This window comes from Heptranchias perlo, chromosome 20, assembly GCF_035084215.1.
Source record: "Heptranchias perlo isolate sHepPer1 chromosome 20, sHepPer1.hap1, whole genome shotgun sequence".
NCBI lineage: Eukaryota > Metazoa > Chordata > Chondrichthyes > Hexanchiformes > Hexanchidae > Heptranchias > Heptranchias perlo.
Genome location: NC_090344.1, coordinates 38,880,782 through 38,896,069, shown reverse-complemented (window position 1 = coordinate 38,896,069; position 15,288 = coordinate 38,880,782).

Here is a 15,288-nt window from a genome sequence, read left to right as displayed (position 1 = left end):
CCTGCTGCAGTCGATGGGGATCGATGTCGGGGAGGAACTCAAAGCCTCGCTCTTTGCCTCCGAGGCCTCCAAGATCATCTTCCGGTCCAGAGTCCGCTCCGGGGAGCAGGACGAGACTTGCTCTCGTTTCTTCTTCCAAAAGGTGCACAGAGAGAGCTCTGTGATCAGCAGCCTGAAGGAAGAGGACGGCTCGGTCACGTCCTCGCAGCCCGACATACTGAGAATCTGCAAATCCTTTTATGCCGGACTGTACGATGCAAATCCCAGAGACAGCGCAGCCTCCCAGTCCTTCTTGTCTATCACAGAGGTTCTGGACGACAGCAAGCGGGAGAGTCTGGATTACCCACTAACTCTGGACGAACTGACAAAGGCCGTCCGTTCCTTCGCGAAGAGTAAGACTCCCAGAAGCTTACCGGTGGAGTTGTACTCAGCTCTGTGGGACTGGATAGGCCCAGACCTGCTGGAAGTGTACGGGGGTATGCTCCTGGCAGGCAGCATGTCAGACTCCATGAGGAAAGGCATCATCACCCTCATCTACAAACGGAAGGGGGAGAGGGAAGAAATCAAAAATTGGCGACCCATCTCACTACTCAACGTGGACTACAAAATTCTGTCCAAGGTCATGGCCAATCAGGTCAAGTCAGCCCTGGAGGTGGTGATCCACCCCGATCAGACCTGCGCCGTACCCGGCAGGAAGATCTCTGATAGCCTGGCACTACTCAGGGATATAATCGCCTACGTACAGGACAGGGGCGTGAACACCTGCCTGATCAGCCTGGACCAGGAGAAGGCCTTTGACAGAATATCCCACATGTACATGATGGACGTGCTCTCCAAAATGGGGTTTGGGGAGGGAATCCGCAATTGGATCCAACTGCTCTACACAAACATCAGTAGCGCAGTTTCAATCAATGGGTGGGAATCAGAAAGCTTTCCAATCAAATCTGGAGTCAGGCAGGGCTGTCCTCTCTCCTCCGTCTTGCTCGTATGTTGCATCGAACCCTTTGCCGAGTCCATCAGGAGGGATGACGATCCCAGGCAGCGGAGGCACTCAGGTCAAGGCCTCCCTGTACATGGATGACGTCGCCGTCTTTTGCTTGGATCAGCTGTCGGTCCGCAGATTGATGAGCATCTGCGACCAGTTCGAACTGGCCTCAGGGGCCAGGGTAAATCGTACCAAGAGCGAGGCCATGTTCTTTGGGAACTGGACCGACCGATCCTTTGTCCCCCTTCACCGTCAGGTCGGATTACCTGAAGGTGCTGGGGATCTGGTTCGGGGGGGCCGGGGCGTGCACCAAAAACTGGGAGGAGCGGATTGCCAAGGTCAAGCAGAAACTGGGACTGTGGGATCAACGATCCCTCTCGACCATGGGCAAGAACCTGGTCATCAGGTGCGAGGTGCTCTCGGTGTTGCTGTACGTGGCGCAGGTCTGGCCCATACCTCGCTCCTGTGCCGCGACAGTCACCCGAGCCATCTTCCACTTTGTCTGGAGATCAAAAATGGACCGTGTCCGCAGGGACACGATGTACAAATCTCCAGAGAGAGGGGGGAAAGGCGCGCCCAATGTGGCCCTCATCATGATGGCCACCTTTGTGTGCGGCTGCATCAATCTGTGCATAGACCCTCGGTACGCAAACACAAAGTGTCACTACGTGCTGAGGTTCTACCTGTCCCCGGTGTTGAGAAGGATGGGCCTGTCCTTCGTGGAAAAGTTTGTGCAGAAAAACACCTTTGACCACAAGGCGATCAGCAAGTGGTCCGCACGTAACGTCCTCGAGACCCTGCGGGAAAAGGAGATGGTGGATCCTGTCGGTTGGTTCCCCGAACAGACTGTCAATGTCATTTGGCAGAACGCCTCATCGCCAGAGCTTTCAAACAAGCACCAAGACCTAGCTTGGCTGGTGGTGAGAAGGGCCCTTCCCGTCAGATCCTTCATGCACTCCCGGACTCTCAGCGCCACCGCGCGCTGTCCCAGAGGAGGCTGCGGTGGAGACGAGACCGTCAGCCATCTCCTTCTGGAATGTGCCTTTGCAAAGAAGGTCTGGAGAGAGATGCAGTGGTATCTGTCCAGGTTCGTCCTGAGCAGTTCCGTAACACAGGACTCTGTGCTCTATGGGCTGTTCCCGGGGACGCACACTGAGACGGACATCAACTGCTGCTGGAAGACCATCAACTCGGTGAAAGACGCCCTTTGGTCTGCCCGAAACTTGCTGGTCTTCCAGTGCAAGGAGCTGTTCTCGACCGAGTGTTGCAGACTGGCACATTCCAAGGTCCAGGACTACGTGCTCAGGGACGCACTGAGGATGGGTGCGGCCGCCGCAAAGGCTCTGTGGGGAAAGGCGACCGTTTAGAGCCTTCCCGCCATTGTATATAGAGGGGCTGCAATCAGGGAAAAACCCCCCTCGGGGGAAGAATGTCAAATTCAAATCGATGTAATGGACCCGTAATGAATCTGTAATCAATAATCTGTATTGAGTGTAATGCAATGAGGCACCCTTGAGTGTCATGAACTGTAATTATGTACAATGTGTTCATTGAACTGTACATGATGTAACCTGCAAATTGTATCATCTGTGTTGTGTCCGTTTGGAATGTGATATGACAACTGTATTGTATGTATTGCTGCAAATTTTATGAATAAAGTATATTTTTTTACTGTTGCTACGTTGGCAAATGCAGCAAATGCGTTTTTCAGGCAGCACAAACAGCGGTGAGATGAACGGCCAGTTAACCTGTGTTTTTTTGGTTGTATTGATTGAGGAGGAATGTTGGACAACACGAGAGTACGGCCACCTCAGCCAGCTGCACACAGGAAACAGGCCTCCAGTTTCTATTGCTTCCGATGGCTCTGCCAATGCCACTCTGAAGTGTCAGCCTGCATTAGGTGCCCAGTCAGAGGCAAGAAGGCTACTGACTGAGCCAAGCTGGCACTGCACAACTGAGGGAGCCCATCGGGCTTGCGGGGGGAGGCGCGAGGGGGCATGCGCAGGAGGTCAGAAACCAAGGCTGGCGGAATAACTCCGTGCAAGAGACCCCTTCAGACTCTCTGCGGCCTTGAACAGATCATTAACGAAGGGTTTGGGAGCAAATTATTTGTCTGATCTCTGAGAGCAGTGCAGGGGTTGTAATAAACTAATATTTAAAGCCAACCAAAAGCTCCTTCAAGCTCTGCTTCAAAATGATAATGACAGGGGAGAGCGTTTTGGAATCAGATATTCTTGGAAGTGGACACAAGTTCCAGGCTGGGTACTGGCCTGTCATTAAAGATCATTTTCAGTCCTTTGGTTGAGGAAATGGTTTGAGAAACTGCGAGGAATTTGTTAAAAGTGAAACAGCTTTTCGTTAACCCTTGCGTGCCTGAATCAATTTCACGGGCGTGTCCTGTGGAGTGTCGGCTGAACAAGGCACTGTGGGGAAGGTGGTGAACTGGCCTCCCTCTGGACTTTTACCCCCTCATGCCATTGTTGTGACGGGGCTGCAGTGAATGAGAAGCTGGGGCCTACATCAGTCTGCCAGTTTTGGTCAGTTGGCCCACCCTCACCTTGACGGAGTCGGATGTGGGCTGAAGCCCCCTGCTCCAGGACTGTGCCATCCTTCAGTTGAGACGTTGGTTATGTTCAGGCCTCGTCTGCCTGTTGAAGCTGGACGTTAGCGATCCTGAGGCACTGTTTGAAAGAAGCGCAGGAAGAACTCCTGGTCTCCCGGGGGGGCATTGCTTCCTCAACTAAGACTGCCGAAGAAACCCGTTAACTGGCCATTCATCTCGAGCTGTGGGTGGGGTTTTGCTGTCCGCAGCATTTGGCTACGCGACAATAACTGTACTTCAGAGTCACTCGTGTGTGCCGTGCAATGAGACACTTCTGGGAGATGTGAATAAAGTGCTCTCTAAACGTAATCGTAGAGAAGATATTCCCACTTGTGGGGGAGTCCAAAACCCAGGGCCATAAATTTAAGATAGTCGCTGATAAATTCAATCGGGAATTCAGGAGAAACATCTTTACCCAGAGAATGGTGAGAATGTGGAACTCGCTATTACAAGGAATAGTTGAGGCGAATAGTATGGATGCATTTAAGGGGAAGCTAGACATGTACATGAGGGAGAAAGGAATAGAAGGATATGCTGATAGGGTTCGATGAAGTAAGGTGGGAGGAGGCTCGTGTGGAGCACAAACACTGGCATAGACCAGTTGGGCCGAATGGCCTGTTTCTGTGCTGTACATTCTATGTAACGTAATTCTCTGTAATAAATGCGCGTGCTTCTTTTCCTCTTCAGAAAGCTCGAGGGCCTGAATGGCCTACTCCTGTTCCTAATCTGTGCTATCTCCAGAGGTGTGCAAATCACACTGTTGCATCATTGCACACTTTTAAATTACCATGTTGAGTCAGGGAAAGGGGTTCCTCACAATGCAATGCTAAGTGTGGGTAAGAATCTGGCCCTCAGTAACAAAAGAGCACTGGTCATCTCAAACTTCTACCTGGCTGATGGAAAGTGTTTGTGGTGTGTGAACGAAGTCGAGTTCAAACGGGGAAGGTTTGTTAAATGACTTTATCCAGAGTCTGGAGTCTGACCAGAGGTTCCTGATGAGAAACCCTCTTAAAATGTAATATTCCCCCTCAGGAACCCTTTAAGAAGGTAATGTCCCCCTCAGGAACCCTTTAAGAAGGTAAATGTCCCCCTCAGGAACCCTTTAAGAAGGTAATGTCCCCCATCAGGAACCCTTTAAGAAGGTAATGTCCCCCATCAGGAACCCTTTAAGAAGGTAATGTCCCCCATCAGGAACCCTTTAAGAAGGTAATGTCCCCCATCAGGAACCCTTTAAGAAGGTAAATGTTCCCCATCAGGAACCCTTTAAGAAGGTAATGTCCCCCATCAGGAACCCTTTAAGAAGGTAATGTCCCCCCAATCAGGAACCCTTTAAGAAGGTAATGTCCCCCATCAGGAACCCTTTAAGAAGGTAATGTCCCCCCAATCAGGAACCCTTTAAGAAGGTAATGTCCCCCATCAGGAACCCTTTAAGAAGGTAATGTCCCCCATCAGGAACCCTTTAAGAAGGTAAATGTTCCCCATCAGGAACCCTTTAAGAAGGTAATGTTCCCCATCAGGAACCCTTTAAGAAGGTAAATGTTCCCCATCAGGAACCCTTTAAGAAGGTAAACGTTCCCCATCAGGAACCCTTTAAGAAGGTAATGTTCCCCCACCAGTAACCCTTTAAGAAGGTAATGTTCCCCATCAGGAACCCTTTAAGAAGGTAATGTTCCCCATCAGGAACCCTTTAAGAAGGTAAATGTTCCCCATCAGGAACCCTTTAAGAAGGTAAACGTTCCCCATCAGGAACCCTTTAAGAAGGTAATGTTCCCCCACCAGTAACCCTTTAAGAAGGTAATGTTCCCCATCAGGAACCCTTTAAGAAGGTAATGTTCCCCCACCAGTAACCCTTTAAGAAGGTAATGTTCCCCATCAGGAACCCTTTAAGAAGGTAATGTTCCCCATCAGGAACCCTTTAAGAAGGTAAACGTTCCCCATCAGGAACCCTTTAAGAAGGTATAGTTCCCCATCAGGAACCCTTTAAGAAGGTAAACGTTCCCCATCAGGAACCCTTTAAGAAGTTATAGTTCCCCATCAGGAACCCTTTAATAAGGTAATGTCCCCCAATCAGGAACCCTTTCAGAAGGTAAATGTTCCCCCATCAGGAACCCTTTAAGAAGGTAAATGTTCCCCATCAGGAACCCTTTAAGAAGGTAAATGTTCCCCATCAGGAACCCTTTAAGAAGGTAATGTCCCCCATCAGGAACCCTTTAAGAAGGTAAATGTCCCCCCAATCAGGAACCCTTTAAGAAGGTAAATGTCCCCCCAATCAGGAACCCTTTAAGAAGGTAATGTCCCCCATCAGGAACCCTTTAAGAAGGTAATGTTCCCCATCAGGAACCCTTTAAGAAGGTAATGTTCCCCATCAGGAACCCTTTAAGAAGGTAATGTCCCCCATCAGGAACCCTTTAAGAAGGTAATGTCCCCCATCAGGAACCCTTTAAGAAGGTAAATGTTCCCCATCAGGAACCCTTTAAGAAGGTAATGTTCCCCATCAGGAACCCTTTAAGAAGGTAAATGTTCCCCATCAGGAACCCTTTAAGAAGGTAAACGTTCCCCATCAGGAACCCTTTAAGAAGGTAATGTTCCCCATCAGGAACCCTTTAAGAAGGTAATGTTCCCCATCAGGAACCCTTTAAGAAGGTAATGTCCCCCATCAGGAACCCTTTAAGAAGGTAATGTTCCCCATCAGGAACCCTTTAAGAAGGTAAACGTTCCCCATCAGTAACCCTTTAAGAAGGTAATGTCCCCCAATCAGGAACCCTTTAAGAAGGTAAACGTTCCCCATCAGGAACCCTTTAAGAAGGTAATGTTCCCCATCAGGAACCCTTTAAGAAGGTATAGTTCCCCATCAGGAACCCTTTAAGAAGGTAATGTCCCCCAATCAGGAACTCTTTCAGAAGGTAAATGTTCCCCCATCAGGAACCTTTAAGAAGGTAAACGTTCCCCATCAGGAACCCTTTAAGAAGGTAATGTTCCCCCTCAGGAACCCTTTAAGAAGGTAAACGTTCCCCATCAGGAACCCTTTAAGAAGGTAATGTCCCCCATCAGGAACCCTTTAAGAAGGTAATGTTCCCCCACCAGTAACCCTTTAAGAAGGTAATGTCCCCCATCAGGAACCCTTTAAGAAGGTAATGTTCCCCATCAGGAACCCTTTAAGAAGGTAAACGTTCCCCATCAGGAACCCTTTAAGAAGGTATAGTTCCCCATCAGAAACCCTTTAAGAAGGTAATGTCCCCCAATCAGGAACCCTTTAAGAAGGTAAATGTTCCCCATCAGGAACCCTTTAAAAAGGTAATGTTCCCCATCAGGAACCCTTTAAGAAGGTAAACATTCCCCATCAGGAACCCTTTAAGAAGGTAATGTCCCCCAATCAGGAACCCTTTAAGAAGGTAAATGTTCCCCATCAGGAACCCTTTAAGAAGGTAATGTCCCCCAATCAGGAACCCTTTAAGAAGGTAATGTTCCCCATCAGGAACCCTTTAAGAAGGTAATGTTCCCCATCAGGAACCCTTTAAGAAGGTAATGTTCCCCATCAGGAACCCTTTAAGAAGGTATAGTTCCCCATCAGTAACCCTTTAAGAAGGTAATGTCCCCCAATCAGGAACCCTTTAAGAAGGTAATGTTCCCCATCAGGAACCCTTTAAGAAGGTAAACGTTCCCCATCAGGAACCCTTTAAGAAGGTAATGTCCCCCAATCAGGAACCCTTTAAGAAGGTAATGTTCCCCATCAGGAACCCTTTAAGAAGGTAATGTCCCCCATCAGTAACCCTTTAAGAAGGTAATGTTCCCCATCAGTAACCCTTTAAGAAGGTAATGTCCCCCATCAGTAACCCTTTAAGAAGGTAATGTTCCCCATCAGGAACCCTTTAAGAAGGTATAGTTCCCCATCAGTAACCCTTTAAGAAGGTAATGTCCCCCAATCAGTAACCCTTTAAGAAGGTAATGTTCCCCATCAGGAACCCTTTAAGAAGGTAAACGTTCCCCATCAGGAACCCTTTAAGAAGGTAATGTCCCCCCATCAGGAACCCTTTAAGAAGGTAATGTCCCCCAATCAGGAACCCTTTAAGAAGGTAATGTCCCCCATCAGTAACCCTTTAAGAAGGTAATGTTCCCCATCAGGAACCCTTTAAGAAGGTATAGTTCCCCATCAGTAACCCTTTAAGAAGGTAATGTCCCCCAATCGGGAACCCTTTAAGAAGGTAATGTTCCCCATCAGGAACCCTTTAAGAAGGTAAACGTTCCCCATCAGGAAACCTTTAAGAAGGTAAATGTTCCCCATCAGGAACCCTTTAAGAAGGTAAACGTTCCCCATCAGAAACCCTTTAAGAAGGTAATGTCCCCCAATCAGGAACCCTTTAAGAAGGTAATGTTCCCCATCAGGAACCCTTTAAGAAGGTAAACGTTCCCCATCAGAAACCCTTTAAGAAGGTAATGTCCCCCAATCAGGAACCCTTTAAGAAGGTAAATGTTCCCCATCAGGAACCCTTTAAAAAGGTAATGTTCCCCATCAGGAACCCTTTAAGAAGGTAAACATTCCCCATCAGGAACCCTTTAAGAAGGTAATGTCCCCCAATCAGGAACCCTTTAAGAAGGTAAATGTTCCCCATCAGGAACCCTTTAAGAAGGTAATGTCCCCCAATCAGGAACCCTTTAAGAAGGTAAATGTTCCCCATCAGGAACCCTTTAAGAAGGTAATGTTCCCCATCAGGAACCCTTTAAGAAGGTAATGTCCCCCATCAGGAACCCTTTAAGAAGGTAAATGTTCCCCATCAGGAACCCTTTAAGAAGGTAATGTCCTCCATCAGGAACCCTTTAAGAAGGTAATGTCCCCCATCAGGAACCCTTTAAGAAGGTAATGTCTCCCATCAGTAACCCTTTAAGAAGGTAATGTTCCCCATCAGGAACCCTTTAAGAAGGTAATGTTCCCCATCAGTAACCCTTTAAGAAGGTAATGTCCCCCATCAGTAACCCTTTAAGAAGGTAATGTTCCCCATCAGGAACCCTTTAAGAAGGTATAGTTCCCCATCAGTAACCCTTTAAGAAGGTAATGTCCCCCAATCAGGAACCCTTTAAGAAGGTAAACGTTCCCCATCAGGAACCCTTTAAGAAGGTAATGTTCCCCATCAGTAACCCTTTAAGAAGGTAATGTCCCCCATCAGTAACCCTTTAAGAAGGTAATGTTCCCCATCAGGAACCCTTTAAGAAGGTATAGTTCCCCATCAGTAACCCTTTAAGAAGGTAATGTCCCCCAATCAGGAACCCTTTAAGAAGGTAAACGTTCCCCATCAGGAACCCTTTAAGAAGGTAAACGTTCCCCATCAGTAACCCTTTAAGAAGGTAAATGTTCCCCATCAGGAACTCCTTCTTAAAGAGGGAATTCCGTACCAAGAAAGACCTCTGGTGGTGAGTGTGTATGATAAGATGTGGGGTGAGGGACAATGGGTATTGGAGAGTTTCTCCAGATGTACCTTTCTGGGAGCAGGGAGCTGGTTTGATGACCAGTTCGGTGAGTTGGATACAGTGCACGATGGGGCTGGTTGGACATGATATATTGAAAGAATGGGCTTCTCTTGATTTACATTTTCTCGTGTTACATTTCTTTTCAAATCATCTTTGTCACTTTGTTGTGTTCTTGCACTTACAACGAACAGAAGTTTCATCTGCTGGAAAAAGCCACTCCTGTTGGGGGAACTGAAGCAGGGGTACATGGAGAGACAGGACCTTTTTGCTTTGTTGCTGTTTAAGAAGCTGTGTTAACCTGCCAAAGAATCTCACGTGGCCTTAGTCAAGGCTATCTGACGTCATCCTTGTAACTCGAGAAACAGTATGTTATGATCTTGTCCTCTTTTAATTACAGTTGTTATTTGTCAGACCTGAGGGCGTCATTGCATTCTAACCTTGTGTACAGTACACTGGGTGCAGGATGCGCTGGGAGAGCGACTGAGCCTTGCAGTGCGGTTTGTCCTGTAACAAGTGCCTCACCACTCCTTGTTCCTTTGTGCTGCCTCTGCACTGGGATCGGGGCAGATGTCCCCAACAGTACTTTGCCTGTTTGATGAGGACTGTCGGTGTCATGCTGTGGTTTGAATGTGTCTGGATCCCGTCCCGAACGTTTTGGATTAAAACCATTTTCCCTAGTCGCATGATATCACCCCAGAGATGTGCCTCGGTCCTCTCTCAAAGCACCGTGTGGGTCATCTCCGGAGGCCTTTTAGTCTTGTTAAGAAATTCATGCTGAGGATATGGACTTCACTAGAAAGGCCAGCATTTATTGCTCATCCCTAGTTGCCTCTTGAGAAGGTGGTGGTGAGCCGCCTTCTTGAACCGTTGCAGTCAATGCGGTGAAGGTTCTCCCGTAGTGCTGTTAGGTAGGGAGATCCAGGATTTCAACCCAGCAATGATGGTGATATATATCCAAGTCGGGATGGTGTGTGACTTGGAGGGGAACATGCAGGTGATGTTGTTCCCATGCACCTGCTGCCCTTGTCCTTCTAGGTGGTAGAGGTCGTGGGTTTGGGAGGTACTGTCGAAGAAGCCTTGGCGAGTTGCTGCACTGCATCTTATAGATAATACACACTGCAGCCACTGCGCGCCAGTGGTGGAGAGAGTGAATGTTTGAGGTGGTGGGTGGGCTGCCGATAGTCTAACTCGATGAGTTTCTTGGGAGAAGGTTGGGCTGCCTGAGAAGGAAGATATTGAGGCAACACAGTGCTGAATAGTGGTCTAAATACATTGCCAGCCCACACTAGGGTTAACTGCAACTGTGTATTGGCCGTCAACTCTGAAGACCAAATAAGAACAATGAATATTGGAAATCCAAAATGAAAATAGAAATGCACAGCAGGTCAATCAACAACAACAACTTGCATTTATATAGCGCCTTTAATGCAGTAAAACGTCCCAAGGTGCTTCACAGAAGCGACATCAAACAAAATTTGACACCGAGTCACATCAGGCGATATTAGGACAGGTGACCAAAAGTTTGGTCAAAGAAGTAGGTTTAAAGGAGCCTCTTAGAATCATAGAAAGGTTACAGCAAGGAAAGAGGCCATTCAGCCCATCAAGTTCGCACCGGCTCTATGCAAGAGCAATCCGGCTAGTCCCACTACCTCACCCTATTCCCGTAGCCCTGCAATTTTTTTCCTTTCAAGTACTTATCCAGTTCCCTTTTGAAGGCCATGATTGAATCTGCCTCCACCACCCCCTCAGGCAGTGCATTCCAGATCCTAACCACTTACTGTGTAAAATAAGTTTTTCCTCATGTCACCTTTGGTTCTTTTGCCAATCACCTTAAATCTATGTCCTCTGGTTCTTGACCCTTCCGCCAATGGGAACAGTTTCTCTCTATCTACTCTGTCTAGACCCTTTATGATTTTGAATACCTCTATCAAATCTCCTCTCAACCTTCTCTGTTCCAAGGAGAACAACCCCAGATTCTCCAGTCTATCCCCATAACTAAAGTCCCTTATCCCTGGAATCATTCTAGTAAATCAATTCTGCACCCTCTCTAAGGCCTTCACATCTTTCCTAAAGTGCAGTGCCCAGAACTGGACATAATGCTCCAGTTGTGGCCGAACTCGTGTTTTATAAAGGTTCATCATGACTTCCATACTTTTGGCCTCTGTGCCTCTATTTATAAAGCCCAGGATCCCGTATTCTTTTTTAACCGCTTTCTCAACCTGACGTGCCACCTTCAACGATTTGTGCACATAGATCCCCAGATCTCTCTGTTCCTGTACCCCTTTTAGAGTTGTGCCCTCTAGTTTATATTGCCTCTCCTCGTTCTTCCTACAGAAGTGTATCACTTCGCATTTTTCTGCGTTAAATTTCATCTGCCAAGTGTCCACCCATGCCACCAAGTCATTAATATATATCAAGAAAAGCAGTGGTCCCAGTACTGACCCCTGGGGAACACCACTGTATACCTCCCTCCAGTCCGATAAACAACCGTTCACCACTCCTCTCTGTTTCCTGTCCCTTAGCCAATTCTGTATCCACGTTGCTACTGCCCCCTTTATTCCATGGGCCGCAGTCTTGATGATAAGCCTACCGTGCGGCACTTTATCAAATGCCTTTTGAAAGTCCATATACACAACATCAACTGCATTGCCCTCATCTACCCTCTGTTACCTCATCAAAAAACTGTATCAGGTTAGTTAAACACGAATTGCCTTTAACAAAATCCGTGCTGGCTTTTCTTTATTAATCTACCCTTGTCCAAGTGACTGTTGATTCTGTCCTGGATTATCGTTTCTGAAAGTTTCCCCACCACCGAGATTAAACTGACTGGCCTATAGTTGCTGGGTTTATCCTTACTCCCATTTTTGAACAAGGGTGTAACATTTGCAATTCTCCAGCCCTCTGGCACCACCCCCATATCTAAGGATGTTTGGAAGATTATGGCCAGTACCTCCGCAATTTCCACCCTTACTTCCCTCAGCAACCTAGGATGCATCCCATCCAGACCGGGTGACTTATCTACTTTAAGTACATCTAGCCTTTCAAGTACCTCTTCTTTATCAATTTTAAGCCCATCCAGTATCTCAACTATATCTTCCTTTACTCAGACTCTGGCAGCATCCTTTTCCTGGGTAAAGACAGATGCAAAGTACTCATTCAGTACCTCGGCCATCCCCACTGCCTCCATGAGTAGATCTCCTTTATGGTCCCTAATCGGCCCCACCCCTCCTCTTACTACCCACTTACTGTTTACATGCTCGTAGAAGTCTTTTGGGTTCCCTTTTATGTTGGCCACCGGTCTATTCTCATCGTCTCTCTTTGCCCCTCTTATTTCCTTTTTCACTTCCCCTCTGAACTTTCCATGTTCTACCTGGTTCCCACTTGTGTTATCAACCTGACATCTGTCATACGCCCCTTTTTTCCATTTCATCTTACTCACTATCTCTTTTGTCATCCAGGGAGCTCTGGCTTTAGTTGCCCTACCTTTCTGCCTTGTGGGAATGTCCCTAGACTGTACCCGAACCATCTCCTCTTTAAAGGCCGCCCACTGTTCAATTACAATTTTGCCCGCCAGTCTTTGATTCTGATTTACCTGGGCCGGATCTGTTCTCATCCCATTGAAATTGGCCCTCCTCCAATTGAGTATTTTTACTTTAGAGTGGTCCACGTCCTTTTCCATAGCTATTCTAAACCTTATGATATTATGATCACTGTTCCCTAAATGCTCCCCCACTGAAACTTGCTCCACTTGGCCCACCTCATTCCCTAGAAGCAAATCCAGCAATGCCTCCTTCCTCATTGGGCCTGAAACATACTGATCAAGTAAGTTATCCTGAACACATTTCAAAAAGTCCTCCCCTTCTTTGCCCCTTATTATTGTTATCCCAGTCTATATTAGGATAGTTGAAATCCCCAGTTATCTTTGCTCTATGGCTTTTGCACCTCTCTATAATTTCCCTGCAAATTTGCTCCTCTATATCCTTCCCACTCGTTGGTGGCCCACAGAATACACCCAGTAGTGTAATGGCACCTCTTCTATTTCTTAATTCTAACCAAATAGATTCTGTCCTTGACCCTTCCAGGACATCATCTCTCTCCAGCACTACAATATTCTCTTATCAATACTGCCACCACCCCCCTATCTTTCCTGAACACCTTGTATCCAGGAATATTTAGTTGCCAATCCTGCCCTTTTTTGAGCCAGGTCTCCGTTATCGCCACTACATCATGTTCCCATGTGGCTATTTGATCCTGCAGCTCAGCAACCTTGTTTACCACGCTTCGTGTGTTTACACACATGCACTGCAGACCAGTCTTTAACTTTCTTGTACTCTCTCTGATCCCACCTAATACTTTACTATTACTTGCTCTAGCGCTATCTGTCTCCCCAGATCCTTTGTGTCCCTTGTTTCTTCTTTCCAATGCTACATCCTGGTGTCCGTCCCCCTGCCAAATTAGTTTAACCCCCCTCCCACCCAACAGTACTAGCAAACCTCCCTACGAGGACATTGGTCCCAGCTCCATTGAGGTCCAACCCGTCCGGTTTGTACAGGTCCCACCTCCCCCCGAACTGGTCCCAATGCCCCAGGAATCCAAAGCCCACCCTCCTGCACCATCTCTCCAGCCACGCATTCACCTGCTCTATCCTCCTATTTCTATACTCACCAGTGCGTGGCACCGGGAGTAATCTGGAGATTACTACCTTTTGAGGTCCTGCTTCTTAATCTCCTTAAAGGAGGAAAGAGAGCAGTGGAGAGACGGAGAGGTTTAGGGAGGGAATTCCAGAACTTAGGGCCGAGGCAGCTGAAGACAGGGCCGCCAATGGTGGAGCGATTAAAATGGGGGATGTGCAAGAGGCCAGAATTGGAGCATTCAGAACCAGTGTCTGAAAGAGAGACTGGACAGATGAAGAGCCGAACCAGGCTTAACTTTCTGTAGCGATTTCAATTCGTATTTACTGCTCAAATACAGCAGTTTCTTGACACTCACGGGGAGATTGACGGTGAGCTCCCTTTTCACAAGACTAACGGTGGAACGGCGAAAATCGTCCAGCGACTTGTGACGATTCACAACTCACGGGGTATCTCTTCCTCACCACAAATTGCTGGGTTATTTACACACTTAATAATGGCGCGCACCTTAAACTCGATGTTATTTTCCTGGCAAATTCTGGGCTATTGTGGATCAGATACTTGGAGTAAGTTACAAAGGGAATAATGACCAATGCGATTCAGGGACTATAATTCGGATCACAGAGCTGGAAATGAAATTGGTATTGTGAGATAAATACCCCTCTCTGCTGTTTTACTGGTGCTCTTAACCCATGTACTGGACCCCAGTCAGTGCTTCCATTAAAAGAACAGGCCAAGGAACTTGATACAAATGGGTTACGAATTCCTCCGAGAATATTGCAGGCTGTACTTTTCGGACTGGTTCAGTCGTAAGCCTTCAACTTGCTGCCCGATACGTGTTATCTCCGAGTTCACAGACTGACTGTTCTTGCTGGACTGGAAGGCGTTTGTTGCAGGTTACAGACAGCTTGTTTGAAATGCATGTATCTGCAGTGTTACTTTTTGTAAAGCTCTGAGTGCTCGGTTTGGAGGCCAGGGCCAAGTTTTTTTTTAAAATGTTTTATCAGGCCTAAACAACGGAAGGGAGTCCACCTTTGCTCACTCTAATTGCCAGTCCCTTGTGAAGTGTTGACATGCATCACTGCTCGCTGAGGACTGTAAACTGCCATCCTTGCTCACTATAGAGGGTTGCCAATAAATCCAGATGTAATTATTAGTCTGGGAAATTTGTTTGACATTCCAGTGGCTGACCTCTGACCTCTGACGGTGATGGTCTCTGACTGGCCAGCTGTCAGCTCCAGCCCATGAAGAGCACAAGCACCGGCACGGGCCAGATGGGCCGAATGGCCTGTTTCTGAGCCGTAAATTCTATGAAACACGAATCTGCCAAGGTTTGTGTGCAGCCATTTGACAGTCCTGACGTTTGATTGAGGCCCGTGGCAGGAGCCTCAGGCAACCTCCAAAGGCGGAAACAGTGTGACCACAGTAGATTCAGCCTGGTCTTAACCTCCTCCTGCGCACCATTCTCACCGGGCGAGTGTGTGGGGGGTTCAGGGGGTTAAAATTGAGGCCTGGGTGTCCGGACACACTGGCTTGGAGTCATCGCTGTGAGAAGGTGAGAACTTTGCTGGAGAACGCATGGGTGCCAACCATGAAGTGAGCCTTGA